Source organism: Panthera leo, chromosome C1 (genome assembly GCF_018350215.1).
Source record: "Panthera leo isolate Ple1 chromosome C1, P.leo_Ple1_pat1.1, whole genome shotgun sequence".
NCBI lineage: Eukaryota > Metazoa > Chordata > Mammalia > Carnivora > Felidae > Panthera > Panthera leo.
The window spans coordinates 130307494-130326103 of record NC_056686.1 but is presented as its reverse complement, the minus strand read 5'-3'; the positions used below and the strand labels follow the sequence as shown (position 1 = coordinate 130326103).

General features: G+C 36.7%; 1 long non-coding RNA gene across 3 annotated transcripts in view; it reads right to left on the bottom strand.

Moving 5' to 3' along the window:
• LOC122227993 overlaps nt 1–18610 on the bottom strand; it is a 71336-nt gene that overhangs the window by 38455 nt on the left and 14271 nt on the right. Inside the window, exon 4 of one of the 3 annotated variants that reach the window (XR_006206346.1) lies at nt 3165–3298. The exons of 1 other annotated variant lie outside the window; for it this stretch is intronic. This is a non-coding gene — a long non-coding RNA (uncharacterized LOC122227993). Of the gene's footprint in view, nt 1–3164; nt 3299–16638; nt 16687–18610 lie in introns of those variants that run through there. One more of the 3 variants, XR_006206347.1, reaches the window with a different exon arrangement.

The following is an 18610-nucleotide window of genomic DNA, read 5'->3' as shown; positions in this document are numbered from 1 at the left end:
CATGTGGGGTGAGCCAGGGCCCCTGCTGGCCAGCAGAAGGGAGAAGCACAGATGGGACATACAAGAAAAGAGCATTTGTCTGTCATTGCATCTGACTGCAAACACCCTCTGAGAACAATGTAGCTGCATGCACACCTCTCAGATCTTGTGCACATTGCTTTTGGCCAACTCTGACCTAGATGCACAAGGGAAAGAGGGTCCTGGCAAATGTGGTCTGAGAACCTGGTTAAAGGGCACCATCTAGCATGCTCTTCCCTATCTCTTGCTAGTCCTTGTTGTCTCGAGAGTGCACCCATGGGCAGTGACAGCAGACACTGCCAAGTGCACTGGCAGAAGCTGTGTTGTGGGTTGACCCGAAGGACACCAGGAGAGGTCGAACCTGTGATTTCTTTTAGAGACAAATGCAAATTGAACCCAAATACCTTGAACTTATGTGTAATTTCATGAACAGATTTAGTCATTTTTGCCACTTACTTCCTGTGTGACATGGACTTAATCTGTAAACTCTCTGTATCTTGGTTTTGCTTTTTTAATATGGACTTAATATTACAACTATCTGTCTTAATATAGGTTCCCTGGGAGGAGATATGGAGGTGAGTTTTTGCATAAGAGTAATTTATTAGGAAGTATTCCCAGGAAAAGCTGGCAAGGGAATGAAGCGGGGGGGGGGGGGGGGCGATGTGGGGGGAGGAAAGAAAGGGGAAGAATGAGTTATCAGTACAGCATAGAAGAGGGGCTGCTTCAGGCCCAGAGGGGGTCTCTGATGACAATAGCTTCACCTTAGAGTTGACAAGGGGACAGAGAACGGGAGAATTTAGCCTTTTCACCATTAGTCATGGGTTAAGACTATCCTGGGGGAATCTGTGTAGAACTTGCTTCTCCCTGTGAACAGGCAAAACAGTCTGGCAGCATGAAGGCAGGTCTGTCACAAAGAGATACAGATAGTGGCTGTTGATAGTGACCACAGGGAAGCCAGTGTGCAAGAAAATGGTAAGAGGATTTGAGAAAATATGCTTAGAGTGCTTGATATCTGCTATAATACTTGAAAAGATTTTTGCACAGCCTTAATAAAAAAAAAACTATAAATATTTAAAATACATAGTTAGCTAACACAGAGTAAACACTCAATAATGTGTAACCAGTGGTAAGAGCAGCAGAGGTAGAGGCATCGTTGAATGGAAGTTATCCCAAACAAGCCACCTCATATCATCATATAAGAAGAGGAAATTATCATTGACAAGACTAGCGTTGTCAAAAATAGGAGTGATGTTGGTAAAGATATGCATGCTCAATGAAAATGTGACTCTGGGGGGGGGGGGGGGGCAAAGTTGATTCTGACTCGGCAAGTTACCAAAATATGCTGTAAAGCTATTGTAATTTAAACACTTTAGTGTTGCCATGGGAATTGACAAATAGATAAATGGAACACAATACACTGCAAAGCAGACCAGAAAATATATAGCCATAAATCCCATGTTAAAGGAAGAACATTAAAATGGTAAAGAGAGGATGGTATTCCATAAATGGTGTTGGAATTATTGGGAATCCATTTGCAACTAAAAATTTAATTTCAATTTTTATTTCAAACAATGTATGGAAATAAATCTTAAATGCAATTGTGATAAAGGTATGTAAGCATTAAAACAAAATAGAAGAATCTTGTGATGAGATCTTCCAGAATATAACAAAATCCAGACGTTATCATAAAAATTCATGGCAGATTTTACAACTATTTGTTTTTAAACAAAGTACAAAATAACATTCTGGTATAAAATATTTGAAACATATGTAGCAGAAAGAGGATTAGTATCAAAATGTATCATAGGTGTGCCTGGGTGGCACAGTCCGTTAAGCATCTGACTCTTGGTTTCAGCTCAGGTCACGATCTCACAGTTTGTGGGTTCGAGTCCCATGTTTGGCTCTGTGCTGACAGTGTGGAGACTGCTTGTGATTCTCTCTCTCTCTCTCTCTCTCTCTCTCTCTCTGCCCCTACTCTCTCTCTCTATCCTTCTCTCTCTTAAAGTAAACCTTTTTTTAAATGTATAATAAATTCTGGGTAAGAACATGAGAAGAAAATTAATAGATGAGAAATATGGATTGTAATATACCTAAAAACAAATACAAACCATTAATCAATATATGCAAAACTCAAATTCTATTGTAGCAATGACAAAATATGAGATACAATTTTTTCATCCATCAGATGAACAAAATAACAAAGTTTGTGGAAAGCGATGACACCAAAGTGGTAAAATAGGTAGTCTCTTACTTTGCTTCCTTCACAAGAAGAACAAGTAACAATTATTCAAGAACATACACCCCTGGGAGAATGCTAGAGCATGGGGTGAGGCTAAAGCACCCCTATACCTCAGGGACCAAGACAGACTGCATTAGAGAGTAAGAGGCTATAGGCTGACCATATTGACCCTCCCCCAGCACAGTCAGCACCATGGGGAGAGAACTCTTCTGAGCCTCTGGTTGCTCCTCTGGGAGAAGAACCCGGGAGGGACTACCAGCCCACTCCAGCATTGGGGTTGCTTTATGGGAGCCCCTACTCAGATCTTGCACAATGGGGATTGCAGAGGAATCTGCAGGGCCCAGCAACTGGGAATCTGACTGTAATAGAGAAGGCGAGAAGGGCTTGAAACAACCAGCACATGAATCTTGGCAGACCAAGCTTGTACCTGCAATGCTCGAGCAGTAATCCGAACCAGCAGTTTTGCTCATCTGCAGAACCAAGTCATGGGCACACTCTGACCAGGAAACTCAACGGGGTGTAGATCTGCCAGATTCAGATCCTCAAACTAGGAATTTTGCCAGCTCTAAAGTCTGGTTTGATGATGCTCAAAGAGTAGAGTCACAACCCTACCCACTCTGTAGAATGTCTTCCAGCCCCATCTGACCAGAAGGGCTGGTGACAATTCCTAGAATCTGCTGTCCAGTGATGCTCCATCTGAAAGGTGGGTGGGCAGAACTGACAGCCCCCAGAGCAAAGCCAGTACCAAGCATGGAGTGTTCCTGTACTGCTCACAAGCAAGGGAATTAATTCATAGCCGATGTTGAGGATAGAGCCAGGCCCCTCCAAACCAGAGCGCCTATTTGGGAAATTGAGAGTAGTCTAGAGCAACCCTTCCCCACAAACTCCTGCTGCCTTACCACCACCCAGGCAAGGGAGCTGAGATGTAGCCCCATCCATATGGAGAGTGTCTTCCGGCCTCATCTGACCAGAAGGGATGGAGACAGCTCTGTGCAGCTGACTGGTGTGGAAGCCTAGAGGAAGGCAGATAGAGCCAATAATCTGCAAAGAAAACCAGTGGCCCTGATCAGTCTGGGAACTTGGAGTGTGGGTTGGTTTGAGTTAAGACAACAAAGCTTTGTTGGCTTTAGAGCTGCTTCTCCTGGTGCACCCAGGCAGGGAATCTAATTTATAGTCCTACTAATTGCTAAATACAGTCTTCTGCCTGTCTGACCAAGGAACCTAACCAGAGCACCCAGAAGGCTACAGAACCCATTCAACACAGCCCTATGTATGTGTGGCTCTAGAGCAGAGAGCACAGCCTGTGGTTTCCCCAGTCTGCAGAGCAAACTGGTGGATTCACCTACCAGGGAATTTAGTACACATTCTGGCCTGATTTGAGTTCCCAAGCAAAGAGCTGTATAAGCCCTGGGTCCCATCCTGCTTCCCCACCAGAGTAGGGAAGACTCACTCATAATCCCGTCTATTACTGAATATAGTACCTAGTCCTGACCATCTGGTAAACTTCACCTAAGAGTCCAGGTAACTGTAGTACCCGTCCTACATCATTTGGGTAAAAACCAATCTAGGCATCCTATCTAGCTATTCTCACTGAAAGGACCACCCCCTGCCTTCCCCGTCTTCAGAGCTAGAACAGTTGCCCCACCTGAAATAGACCATAAAAGCAGGTCCCACCTGCCCAATCACATTACGGGACCAAGAAACCCAAACTTAGATCTAGTGAAGAGCAGTATCAGCTGTTTGCTTTAACCTACAAAGTCTGGAAGAGGACCTGGACCATCCAAATGCACATATAGAGATATTTTATTGCAACATTGCTTTTAGTAATGAGATTTAGAAATAATCTAAATACCCGTTAATCTTTTAATGAAGGAATAGAATGCACTCGTCAGTGTAACAAACCTACTTCATGCATTTACAAAATGATCTCCAAAACATAGTAAGTGTAAAAAAAAAACAACCCTTAAATATGTTAACTACAAGGTTATTTATTTATGAAAATACAAATGAATTTGTTGATCTGCATATGTGTAGAAACATATGCTATCTGCTTGAAGCACTCACCACACTGTAACTGTTTAGAGAAAGAGACAGCTTAGGATCTCAATAATTTTGATGATTTGAAGCTTATGATAAAATTTGATAAATGATGGCTGCTGGTTCAAATTGTCGGCCAAATAATGTTTGGCTACCACAATGCTCTGTTTGGTTAGTTTTTAAATTGAGCAGCCGTTAAATGAAACATCATGAGAGTCACATAAGAAATCATGATTGTCAACCTATTTTAAAACTCAAATTTGGCAACAAAAGGCAGGAATTTGGCAAGACGTGTCAAATTTTCAAGCCAACCACAATTCTTATTAGCCTCTTTACTCCATTTTTATTAAAGTGTATTTATTTATTTTGAGAGAGAGAGGTAGAGAGTGAGTGGGAGAGGAGCAGAGAGAGAGGGAGAGAGAGAATCCCAAACAGTCTCTGTGCTGTCAGCACAGAGCCCAATACAGGGCTTGAACCCACAAACTGCGAGATCATGACTTGAGCCAAGACCAAGAGGTGGATGCTTAACTGACTGAACCACCCATGTGCCCCTTTACTCACTTCTGTTATCTGCCTAGCACCTATAGGTTTGGGGGCATAGTTTCTTTTATTACTTTCACTATCATCACTATATTTAATATCTAAAATCCTCAACAACACACTTTCTTGGATTCTAATGTTCTGCTAGAACTGATGTCACATCTGCAAAATGATTAAATCACCTGCCCTAGTAATTTCTTTTCTTGGTGGGTGCTTTTCTTTTATACATAGTAGTAACACCAGTGTCCATTATAGTGTGCGAGTCACATCATGCAGCTTCAGGGAAAGAATTAATGAATGAAAGGAATAAGTGAAATCAGTGGCTGTGGAAGGGAATAAAGGCAACTAGCTAGTTCTTTAGTCTCATGAGCTAAATGTTATCACTAAGCTAAACAACTGTAGTTACAGTAGAAAACTCTAGAACAGTTGGAGTTTTAGGAGGAAACCTAATGTAATTAAGATTCCTTAGGTCTCTGTGTAGCGAGAGTCTTTTTTGTCTAGCTACTTAGAGAATTGTGAGTTACTTGGTTCCTGACATAGGTTGGAACCAATTTGTAAGAACAACTATAAAGTGAAAGCCACTACTTAGATAGTCCTGTGGTAAGCCTAAATGATTAGGTCAGAATCCAAGCCCATAATTTCTGTTTTCAAAGATGAAATGAAGAGGTTGTCTTATCTTCTATTATTCTGGGAATCTTGGGATTTAACTTGAAAAGTAGATGAATTTGAAATAATTCTATTATTCCACTAACATTCCACAGTCTCAACTGATTCTACAAATACCTTGACAATGGGGTGTTTCCTTTCAATTAGAACTAATTGAAAACCCATATGTCTTCTAATTTGCCTGAGACGTTTCCTATATGTATAGTTGACTTGGGAAATGAATATACAGAAACTCAAGATCCTTTCACTAAAATTTCAACTTTTATCTGAGCATTTCTGAATCCAGAGAAAGCAACTTAAAGCATGTGATGTCTATTTTAACATTTTCTTTTGATCTGTCACTTGATCTTTTTCTTTTAAGCTAAATGGCCCAAGCATACACACAGGGAGACTTTCGAGAAAGTGAAGTCTTACTTTTTAATTAGAGCAAATGTGTTAAATGAATATAAAGTAATTTGAATACTGCAGAGACCTCTTAAATCTCTATCAATAAATCTGGGGCTGCAGCCGGCCTATCTGTGCACCATAGATTTAGTTAAGGTTGGGCTTGAAATACGACAGTGAAATGAATTTGTTACTAATGCAATCAAGTGTTTCAGTAATTCATGAGAAAGTAATTCCTCAATGTACATGACTCACTTAATAATTTAAGAGTTTTCAGACTTGATAATAGAACCAATGAGCTCTTCATGGATTAAAAAATAAAGAAATTCACTACCTGCCCCAAGTATTGTATTCCTTAAGTTTACTTTAATTATCACACTATTTATTCTGTGGAATAAAAGTTTGTTTAGGTAATGGTCTGTTCCTCTGTGCTTTTTCTATAGACTCCACACAAAAAGTCTTATTTCCTATATAATTAATAATCAATTTGGTTCTGAGTATATATATTCTGCATTTGAAAAAAATATTCAATCACCCAACTAGTTGGATTCTCATCATTTTTAACACAGATTCATAGCATGCGGGGATGTGTTTTGAAGACCAATGATCCATGCAAAAGAGATATATGATCAGGGTTTTAAAAATATCCATTTAAACTTTATGTATTTTGTAGGCAATATTTTTTCTAGAAAAAATTATTTGAAAGTGCTGGATAATCTATATTACCTATGCTATTACCTTGGAGAAATCATTTGATAAAATATAAAACAGTAACAGTGTTTTTTTTGTTGTTGTTGTTGTTAAATAAAGAAAGATCAGTAAAATCCACATGTGTTTTCTTTTTTTTTATACTTCTCACCCATCACTATGCTTCTTTTTCTCTCCTTAATCCAGTGTTCTGTATGTTATTAGAGTTCCATACAATGCTATAAATATATTGTATCTGCTAAAAAGCCTAATAGTTTTCTTCTCACCGAAATAGTGTTGGCCTTTATTCTATAGGTTTTGTTATTTCAGTTACATGAAACATGCTGAATTTGGCAACATGCTTGGAGGGAGAAGAGAAAGTTGTGTTAATTTAATCCAAGCTAAATTTTAACTTCAGAGCACTCTGAAACAATAAGTGAATTACAGAAGGTTTAAAAAAAGGGGAGGGGGGCAAGCAGTTATCCAGGAGATCCCGTTAACAGTTTTAAAATGAGCCGCCTGGGTGGCTTAGTCAGTTGAACATCCAACTTCGGCTCAGGTCATGATCTTGCGGTTCGTGAGTTTAAGCCCCGTGTCAGTCTCTATGTTGACAGCTCAGAGTCAGGAGCCTGCTTTAGATTCTGTGTCTCTCTCTCTGTCCCTCCTCCATTTACACTCTCTGTCCCTGTCTGAAAATAGATAAATAAAACATTAAAAAATAAAATAAAACCTTTCTTTTAAAAAGTAAATAAAATAAAACCATTAGTGTTATACTTTTTTTTTTCACCTTTTCTTAATCAAGTCTCAATTTGAGATTGACAGTAGTTTCCACATAATAGTACAAAAGCCAGATCAGTCCTCTGTATGCCCTTCCTGTATTCCTGGCATCTTCTCATCTTGTGGTCTGGGCTCACCTGTATTAGACAGCAGTGCTTGTTTAAAATGCTGGTTCCCAGATATCCCTCAAGACCTAATCAATCACTCATCCATGTCCAAGAACAGATCTGGGAACTTGGATTTTAATAAGTTCTTAGGTTCTTAGACACACCAGATTTTAGAAGCACTTCAGACAAACTTCTCTGATAGCTGAAATCCTTTCAGCAAATGTTAAAGCTTTGAGTCAGGATGAGATCCAGAGGCATCAGAGATAATAAATACTCGGATATGTCAAGACTCTTTAATTTTGTGTTTTTGTGGGAGTAATGAGGAATTGATGATATCAACATTACTGAAAAGTTTGAATAATGCTCTACCCCCTGAAGAATGACAATACTATACAAATTCTGCGAGTTTGTGTTCGAGTAAAAAAGTGTCTGTAATAAATGCGAAGGTGCTTAAGTTTATGATTATATCTTCAGGTTCACAATGTCCTAGTATTCAAGAGACCTGTTGTATTACTTATACTTTTAAATTACTGATGTGTTAATTTCCAGGTTAAAAATTAAGTCAATGTGTTTTCTTTACATCTAGATATTTATTTTGCTTTCTGTACTTTATCATTAATTGGGAAATACAAGAATTTTGTGTTTTCTATTAAAATAAATTTAAGTAGCAGAATAGGGCAGAACAAAAATTCTTACCCTCTGCAAAATTAAATCCATAAAGTAGTATTCTGGTACACAAGCTGTGTAGGAATGAGTCATCACAATATCATTTTTAGAATCTTTCTTTTTTTTTCTTAATTTTTTTTTTCTCATTCTATTCTTTCTGGAAGTCAGTGGGCTCTGGTTGGCTTGGCTGGGGCTGGGAACTGAGGGAGACAGATCAGTTAATCTTTACTGTCACTACTTCATTCCTGGAAGCTGTCTCGTTGTAGTCGAGGTCTACCAAAAGAAAAAAACCTCTCATTCTCCTCCACAGTCAGTCTGGTTGCCTTTAAACTTCTGAAACCCAGAACGGCACAACCCAGTCCTAAATGTCTAGAGCCCATGAGGACATAGAGGGAAAGTTGTTGAGAAGTTCTATCTAGGTTTTTAATTGACTCATCTATGTTAGTACTGGTGGATTTGTGAATAAGCCAGACAAGAGCATTGCTTTCAGGAAACTTAACAAATAAATGAGATTTGACTTCATACAATTTATAGCTATTTGGAGAATGTATTTTACCATTAATGCCTCAAAGCCATGAAACAGCATAGAGTGTGTTTGACTAACACATAGTTAAATGTGTCAGATTACTCTGTGTTTGCAATGCAGTGTCTTTAAAATTCAGAAACAGCTCATCAGATATGAAATCCCTGTGCCACAACTTATTAGTTATATGACTTTAATAAAGTATTGAAGGGGACCAATATATGCTTCTTTGGCATAAGGACTGTTTTCAGCTGAAGGCAATTGAGGAGCAGCAGATAAAGGAAATCTCTAAGAGAGCATAAGTGTCCCTTTTGTAAAAGAAATGAACATTTATAAAGGAAATTTCCACTTGCAAAAAAAAAAATGTCTTCTTCTCTCAGACCAGGTAGGAGGAGGTCTCTTAACTCATCAGTGGAGGAGCTGCCCATTTAAATCTCCTTATGAAACCTTACTAAACAATCCTCATTCACCACACATTTTCTAGTCTCCTTCCCATAATTTACCTCCTCCTTTCCCAGAAGTCCCAAATCTTTTTTTTTTCCTTTGTTTAGCCTAAGATGGTATATATATCCCGTAAATTCTATTTTCCTGAGTCATTTTTCTTTGTGAATTCCCATACGTATGCATGTGCTTAAACCTATTTTTTATTTCTTTGTTTGTTTGTTGTTGCTTTTCCTCTTGTTATGTAATCTTGTTTTCAGTTTTTCAGTTCAGGCAGGCCCTCACCATTGAACCAAGGAAGGTAGTTTACTTATTTTTTCTCCCTGACAGTATCTTAACATTTCTAAAACTTAACTTTTTTGTTAGAATATGATTTTTATCTACTTCATAGGGCATGTGTAAAAATTAAAATTGTAATGCGTATAGAACATTTAACATAATATATAATAAATCAGAACTCAATATGAAGTATCTATCATCATCATCATCATCATCATCATCATCATCATACTACTGTAGTGGGAATAGTTTGCTCTCTGCTTATCCCCAAAATCAGATTGGTTCATTCATTAGTTTTACTATTTTAGCTGTCTAAAGAATTACAACACCAAGTGTTAAAAAGACATTGGACTTTATATTTTCCTTATACATTAGAATTTGTTAAGCTAAAACATACTTATCATAGGTAGAATGTTAATTTAAAAGTTTATCTTATTTATATTTTAATTAAAAGAAACAAGAGAGACACTTGGCTAGCTCAGTCAGTGAAGCATGTGACTTTTGATCTTCCAAGTTGTAGGTTTGAGTCCCAAGTTGGATATAGAGATTACTTAAAAATAAAATCTTAAAAAGAAAAAAAAAAGCAAGAAATGATATTAGAATTATGGAGCATTTTCTCAGAGTGTGTTAATATTTCTAGTTCATCAATTTGTCATTCCATTTTCTTTGGAATCCCCTTGATATGGAGCATAGTTAAATACTTGCAGAAAGCAAGTCAAGCAGATTCTCATGAAAGTAAGTAATTGGCCTAACGTTTTGTAAAATTGTGCCTTTGAATAGCCAAAAGGGACTCTTAGAAATCCATTAATATCATTCCTTGGTCAAATTTGGGAAAATAACATTTCTAAGATAATCAAAACAACACATATTAGCAAATTTAAGATGGTAATATCTTATTGTAATGAATTGTCTTCAACTTTACTTGCCCAATATTTTCCACGTTTAACTATACAACTCCATACATCTCCTTTTATTAACTTATGTTTTTCATTTTTTTTATTTTTTTAAAAATACGTAATAACCTCTTAAAGAACAGATTAGTCTTGGGTAACAATGTCCTTTATAGAAAAGAAACTGAGAACATTAAGAAAATTACACAAGGGCCAAGTAGTCAATGAATCTGAGAGTGTGTATGTTTGTGTATGTTGCGGGGGAGTGTTATTTTTAAAATAATTACATGGTAGGTTCTTCTATTTCTTATTCACCCAAAGCTCTGAAAATGTGAGTCATACAAAGATCAGCAATTTATTATTATTTTTTTTTCCTGGAAGTTTCTTATTTGAACACAATCCACTCACAAGCTATAGTAACAAGTTGTAATGAGCATAATTACAACCTGTAGGGGAAGAAAAACTTTTCCATTATCCTTTTAGTTTCAGTGGCTAAGGGAGCTGGAGGGGGCAGTATGGATTAAATTTAAAGCAGACAGATTAACAGGAAAAAAGGCATACAAATTTATTGTGTGTGTGTGTGTGTGTGTGTGTGTGTGTGTGTGTTTTAATTTTGTGTTCATGGGTCATCCTAGAAAGAGGTAAATAACCAAATAAGTGGTGAGATTTGAGAGCTTATGTACCATTTTACCAGAGGAAGGGGAGGGGAAGGGGACAATTCTGTGAGAATACAGAAGTTCTTAAAAGGGTGGAGGAAGGCCATTTATGGAAACATAAATGACTTTTTTGAGATTTAAATGGGCCCTTGGGGAAATAGATGGGATCTATGATAGTTTTGTGATAATGTCTGCTTGGGTAGAAGGCTGGCATCTTGTCTCCAAGAAGATAATTCTTGGGGATGGGATTATGACAATTGTGCTCTTTGGGGAAATTTTGCTTGTAGGCCAATAAAGGATTTCAGGAATTCAGATGTCATTGGCTCAAAATAATTCTTATGCCAAAGTGGCATATTTTGGGATGTCATATCCCTAGACCCCTTCAGATTTCATAGTAGATTAATAATGAATTGACATATTTGTGACAACATGGATGGACCTTGAGGGCATCATGCTAAGTGAAATAAATTTGGGAAAAACAAATACTCTATGATCTCACTTTTATGTGAAATCCTAAAAAACAAACAAAACCGAGGCACCTGGGTGGCTCAGTCGGTTAAGCCTGACTGACTTCAGTCAGTCTGAAGTCTGACTTCAGCTCAGGTCATGATCTCATGGTCCATGAGTTCAAGCCCCGCGTCAGGCTCTGTACTGACAGCTCACAGCCTGGAGCCTGTTTCGGATTCTGTGTCTCCCTCTCTGTCTGTCTCTCTGCCCCTCCCCTGCTCATGCTCTGTCTCTTTGTCTCTGAGAAATGAATAAACCTTCAAACAAACAAACAAACAGACAGACAAAAAACCCTCATAGATACAGAGAATAAATTGGTGGTTGTCAGAGTCAGGAAGGTGGGCAAAATGAAAGGAAGGGGTCAAAAGACACAAACTTCCACTCATAAACTAAGTAAATAAACACACTATAGAATGTACATCATTGTGACCATAATTAATAAAAGCATATTGCAGATTTGAACATTGCTGAGAGAGTAAATCTTAAAAGTCCTCATCACAAGAAAAAAAATTTGCAACTCTGTATGGTAACATGTTAACTGGACTTATTGTAATGACCATTTTTCCATTTTGCAATCTACACAAATATCAGATCATTACGTTGTACACTTGAAACTAACATAACATTATATGTCACTTAGACCTCAATACAATAATAAATTGATATAATATTAATAACAAATTAATTAATGTTAATAAATATTTGTCGATGACAATTCATTTTGGAATAGTCTGATAGACATTGCTAAGGAGACCTTCAAGGCTTTAGTCCTAGGAACACTAAAGAACTGTTACTTTAACTGCATCACACTTTCCTCTCTTGAGGAAAAAGAATGCATTAAATTGATGTAGTCAGCTGTACATCACATTCATATCCTTGACCTGGGTTTCAAGTAGTCTGTTTTGCAGGTGGAGAGCAGGTGCTCCTGGCCTTTGTAGATGTGTATATGCATGCTGTTTACCTTTACATTTATTGCTGAATTTGGTACCAAAAGAATGTTGTTCAATTTTAGTCCATGCTTTGAGTTTACTCCTGTAAATTACACTTGACAAAGTAGGGGTTGTTTGAAAACGAACTGTATGAGTTTTCAAAACCTTTTTTATCTGGCAACATGGTATAGAAAATCAAACCCCGTGTGGCCATCAGTAGAGTATATTAAACTACAGAATATGTTTGCAAGGGGGCTTTGTTTGTAACTACTTTGAGTCTGCAGATCTAGTATCATATTTTGTCAAATACCTGATTTTGTAAAAACCTAGAGGACACCAAATGGTCCCATAAATTTTCTGTGAATTTTTTAAAAATATTCTTCACTAGGGTCATCTTTGTGAATTAACTAGGCATGTAAACCTCAGTGGGAGCCGGGCAGAATTATAGTATACCACAGTAGAGAAGGAATTATTATTTCCTAAGTTATTATGTACAATGGGCAAGGATGGCCTAGGTATAGAAGATCATATGCAGGACCTCTGATCTAGTTTGTTGGAGTTTATATTTGTCCAGATGCAAAATGTCATTAGTATAAATGAAGAAAAGGGACAGTCTGTTCTGTTCAACAAGGTCATGTAGTTTTAATCAGCTGCTAAATCTGCCTAGAGAACAAGGGCTACATCTGGCAATATATTACTTTGAATAGAAAAAAATACTTTAAAATATTTTTAATAATGATGATAAGAATTAAAATACAATGAAAACACATTTCAAGGGCTCCTGGCTGGCTCAGTTGGTAGAGCATGCTCTTGATCTCAGGGTCATGAATTCAAGCTCCACATTGGGTGTAGAGCCTACTAGAAAGGAAGGAAGGAAGGAAGGAAGGAAGGAAGGAAGGAAGGAAGGAAGGAAGGAAGGAGAGGGAAGAAGGAAGGGAGGGAGTAAGGAACATTTCAAGAAAACATTATGTGTGAAAAATCTGCTTGGTCGACAGATCACATGGACTGCTTTCCTCTATGTCAGAAAACACCATGACCAGGTGGGGCAGAAATGTTTCTATAACTTTCTATTCTCAAGAAAATATGCCTGTAGCCATTACTATTGCCTCACACCCAATTAAAAATGAAAGAGTGATCCAAGAGGTTTTTACTTCTGTGACTGATTCTGTAAATACCATGTAAAAAAAGGAAATATTTATGCTAAGTACAGTTTCCTCTAGCATAAATTTCACCTGGGTTAGTTTTCCAAGTTTTATTATCCATGGGCTCCCCCAAGCACTTTTGGCTTGCTTGTCTTCTTGCACTTACTGGTCTTTTTTCTTTTTAATTCTTCATTAATTTTGCTGTTGTTGTTTTGTTTTTTGTTTGTTTGAGAGAGAGGGAGACAGAGACAGAAACAGAGAGAAAGAGAGACAGAGCACAAGAAGGGGAGGGCCCTAGAGAGAGGGAGACACAGAATCTGAAGCAGGCTCTAGCCTCTGAGCTGTCAGCACAGAGCCCAGTGCTCTGTTCAAACCCACGAACTGCAAGATCATGACCTGAGCCCAAGTTGGATGCTTAACTGACTAAGCCACCCAGGCGCCCCTGCAGTTAGTTGTCTTTCTGCTGCTGTCTTCCAGAATCACCTGCCTAACTGAAGTGAAGTTAGCTTCTCCCCCCCAGGTCAGCCATAAGACTTAGAAAGAACTGAAGATTTGCCTCATGGTCAAGATGGAGACTTTACATAGATAAGAGCTAAAAGGGCCAGTAGATAAAGATATTCTAAGTTAATATATACATATATACATACATATATGTATATATATCTGCTATTGGCACTAAAATTGTTTACGGAACAAAGTGTTATATATGAATAATGCCTGAATCAAGATTTTCTTTGGCTGTCTTTGACATGACATTTTTCTCCATGGTTGAACCATATTCTCATCAAGAATTTTTACCTCAGGTCAAGTTTACCAGGGCAAGTTTCTAACCAGGTAGGTGAATGCTTGGCTCATAATTTTGGTAAACATTAAGGAATTAGAATATATTAAAACAGGATGATGTGAAACAGTGTTTATCAGTGGGTTGTCCTCATTCCATCTATACCAGAATAATCTGAGATCCTTGAGATGAGGCTCAGAAATATGCTTTTTATAAAGCATCAACTGCTTTGCCCACTAATCTCTATGACCAGCCTGTACAAAGAGCCTATTATGGGCTTTAGGAAAATATAGACCTCAGTTAAATCCTGGTTTTGTCATTTACTACTTGTAGAATCTTGGAAATCATGTAACTTAACTGACTCTTGTGATTTGTTATTTGTAACATAAGAATACTTCCAAAATTTCAAGACTGATTGAAAGAATAAAATGAGACATATGTAAAATGGCCAACTATGTGCGTAAAATATTGTGTAAACTCAGAGGCAGACTCAAAATAAAATGCACTTGTATATACCCCTTTCAGGATTCTGGAATGGGCCCTAGAACTATCCTCACACAGTCAATGTGATGGCAAACTTTGCAATATTGAGATACTTCCGTTGCAGTCAGTTAGGTCCACTGCTCCTTCAGCTGTAACTTCAACAGTGCTGCTCTCCCCCTTGTATGTATTGGTGTGATTTGGCTGTAGGCATTTTTAAGACTCAACTAAGGGATGTTGAATTGAGAATACTTTTAGTTGGGTTGAGTGAAATATATTTATGTAGTTTGCAGCTATCCAAAAGTAGATTTGGCTTCCAGGAATATGCCTGGAAGACCTCTACCCCACCCAGCATCAACATCCAAAAGTGCAGGGCTGGTAAGTCATTTTGCAGTAAGACTATGTTTAACAATAGTAGACATCACTGGGAATAGGTGAGCAGTGGAAATGAAATAAGATAAAATGTATGGAACCATACTATGCGGACAATTTTTCTTATCATCAAATGCATAAAATTGTAAGCAAAGAATATGGTTCTTAAAGATGTCAACTAAAAGCATAAGTTCTGTCAGGAATATAAACACATGTCATTTTAAATGCACAATGCATTTTTATTTTTGGTAGGAAATCACACACAGTAAAACTTATCACAATTCATGAGTTTGTGAGCCAGAATCTATAGTAGTACTATAATCACAAATTATAGTTGATGCATCCCAACTATCAATAATAATAATGATATTAATAATAAAACTCAATCAAGCACTCTAGAGAAAGACTTAACTATATTTATATTCTCTTTAGAAAAAAGGCATTGTAAGATAATTGTCCTATCAAAAGGCAACTAAGGATTTATAGTAAAAAATGCTGAAAAAAATGAATTTTAGAAGTACATTAGACACAATAAAAATTATTATTTTCTATATTTTATGATACATTCAGTAAATCACAATTCTTTTTAAATTTGTTTTTTATTATATTTCCTCTTTTGCTCTAAATAACACTCATGCTTACATTTAATTTTTATTTATAATTTCTTTTTTTTTATTTTAAATGGGCCCTATACTTATTTAAGCTTCACATCCCAGAAATATGGACCTATTTCTCTAAGTATCCAATGCACATAGTGATGGAGACTATATTTGTTGTTAATAGACATCATACACAAACTTTAAGAACCAATTCAGAATAATGATTTATATCATCCATTATGAACATCTAGCTAAGCTAAGCTATCCAAATACATGATGAGAATCAAGACATCTCTTGTTTTATTTCAGCCAGAAAATTAATAGAGAGTGATGATTTTAAGATAGAATTGGGTGACACTTAACCTGTCTTTGATGTTATAACTACAGGGTCATAGCAAAGATGACACAATAATAATTCACTTCAGATTTACTAGTTACAGGTCAGTGATTCACACACACAAGTGGATGCAGACGATAAAACATAATACTGGGAGGGGGTATGACTAAAATAACAGGGGGACCTGGAAGGTTGACAACAATTCTTATCTCCCATTTTAACATTTCCATACATTACTACAGTTATATCTACATGAAAACCAGGATTTTCAGAATAAACCTCACCAAGTTTTATTTGTTTTTGTGTGTGTGGTTGTTTGTTTATTTATTTTCCATTGATTTCTTTTTAAGTATCTTTCCCATTGTTCTAAGTGGTTAAACAAAACTGAGAAATATTCTATTTTTTTCACAAGTGGGCTTAGAAGTCATTAGATCTTGTGGGAATAATGTGAGTTTTTAAAAACAAGTAAGTTAAAGACAAGGAAATGTTATTGAAAGCTGGCATCAAAGAGAAAATTGCCTCAGAGATATAATTCAGATCATTGCAAAACCATTAGAAACAATTACCGGAGACTCACTGTGACTCTTCTGAGGAGTTAATTTTGAGGAAGGTACTGAATCTGGAAGTAACTGGAGTGGGTAAAAACATGTAATAGGAAATGAAAGTATGAGCTTCTAACTATCTACGATTAACTGAATTCTAAGACAATAATGCAAATTGTACGTTATTAAAAGTGAATAAGAGTGAGTACAGTTAAAACTACTTATTCCTCATTTATGGTTTTCATTCATTTCTAAAGGACTGATAGATAGATAAGGTTCTTAACACTAGCATTACTTTTACTCTATTACTTGAGCTGAATTTTAAAACTGTCTTAACATTTGAGCCTTAAAAAATGTACTTTTAATTTTACTTGATTGTAGTACAGCTTTTTCTGAATATTTAGTGGTGGTAATAGTTTTCTGCCATTTCTAAGGGGTTGTAATAGGTTTCTAGTAGATACAAACAGAAGAAAGTTTGAAACCACATGCACTGCTTTTCCTAAATCTCAGAATGTGTTGGCAAAACTTTAAAGTTTCTAGATGTGGGGACACCTGGGTAGCTCAGTTGGTTAAGCATCCAACTCTTAATATTGGCTCAGGTCATGATCTCAGCATTACCATGTCAAAATTGTGAGATCTAGCCTTGTGTTGGGCTCCATGCTATGTACAGACTGCTTGTTCACTCTCTCCCTCTCTCTCTGCCCCTCCCCTGCTCATGCTCTCTCTCTCTCTCCAAATAAATAAATAAATATTAAAAAAAGTTTCTAGACATAAAAATTTCATGTACAATAGAAACATTGGCACCCTACAGGGAAAAATTCATTGTACCCTCTATACTTTTTTCCTATGCCTAAAATGTGAGAGTAAAAATAACACATTGGAGAAATCTAAATATATTCAGATGAGTATGTTAATGGACAGCAGGCATTTCAATTATGAATAATTAGATTTCTAATTGCATTAAAATTCTAGTGATTATTATGGTGAAAAAACCCATAATTATCATGCCATCCATCACTAGGATTGGGCCTCTATCCCTTTTGTTTAATCATATTAAAGCTGAGATTTGTTTACCTGTTTCATTAGGATTTACAGAAAACCAGTAATATGCAAAATTTTGTCCTTAGAAACTATGATGAAGATGTGAACTATTAGGTACAGTTATAGGCCACAAAGTTTTCCATTTGTTTGAAAATATGAAGCAATCAATTTAAGTTTTACATAGACAATTAGGAAATAACACAAAAGTGAGAAGTAGGTGTAAGATGAAAAAGAATAGTCAGAATTACTAAATTGCAGGGAAAACTTCTAAAATTGAAAAATTGCCTTTTACCCTGGAGTTTATGTAAAGGAAACTTCCCTCGTAGAATCAAGGCTTCAACAACAACAATAAAAACTTTAATACATAAGGAAATTAGTAAGGATATTTCAGCACCCCTCAATCTCAAGTACCCACACACCTTCTCAGGGTCAGCCCAGCATCCAGTCTTTTTTATCTGGGGAATTCTATGACTGTTGTTTGCTTTTCTCTTGCTCAGATGGTAGGAATGTCTTCAGAAACCTTAGCCCTTTTTATCCTTAGCTTCTTTCAAAGATGGTGGTAAGTGCTTAGACTTTAATAGTTGTCCCCAACAACCTCAGACACTCTCTCTTTAGTTACAGTACCACTCTTTAGAGCTCCAAAGTTTCTGGCTTTCCTGAGGCTCAGTGAGAATTAGCTGGTACCACTGTACCTATGTGTTTATTGTATGTGAAGCATGTGGAGTCTTTTCCACTTAGCCCTTCAGAGAAATTAAAGCAATGCTAGGAATTTTATTCTTTCTTCTTATTCAAGAATGGTTAATAATTTTCCAAGCACAATACCCAAATGTGTGACATTTGATTATAAAAATTAGGGAAAGCTTAGACATGTGTATGTCTATTTGTATTATATTACATAGTTCATACATATGTATTTATAAAAGTGGAATCACACCATACATGGGTTTGTAAACTACTTTTCCACTCAATA